Source organism: Salvelinus namaycush, chromosome 1 (assembly GCF_016432855.1).
Source record: "Salvelinus namaycush isolate Seneca chromosome 1, SaNama_1.0, whole genome shotgun sequence".
Taxonomy (NCBI): Eukaryota; Metazoa; Chordata; class Actinopteri; order Salmoniformes; family Salmonidae; genus Salvelinus; species Salvelinus namaycush.
The window spans coordinates 8,857,071-8,857,409 of record NC_052307.1 but is presented as its reverse complement, the minus strand read 5'-3'; positions in this window follow the sequence as shown (position 1 = coordinate 8,857,409).

Here is a 339-nt window from a genome sequence, read left to right as displayed (position 1 = left end):
ACTTCAAGACCATGACCGTAACACTTCAAGACCATGACCATAACACTTCAAGACCATGACCGTAACACTTCAAGACCGTAAAACTTCAAGACCATGACCGTAACACTTCAAGACCATGACCGTAACACTTCAAGACCGTAAAACTTCAAGACCATGACCGTAACACTTCAAGACCATGACCGTAACACTTCAAGACCGTAACACTTCAAGACCGTAACACTTCAAGACCATGACCGTAACACTTCAAGACCGTAACACTTCAAGACCATGACCGTAAAACTTCAAGACCATGACCGTAACACTTCAAGACCGTAAAACTTCAAGACCATGACTGTAACA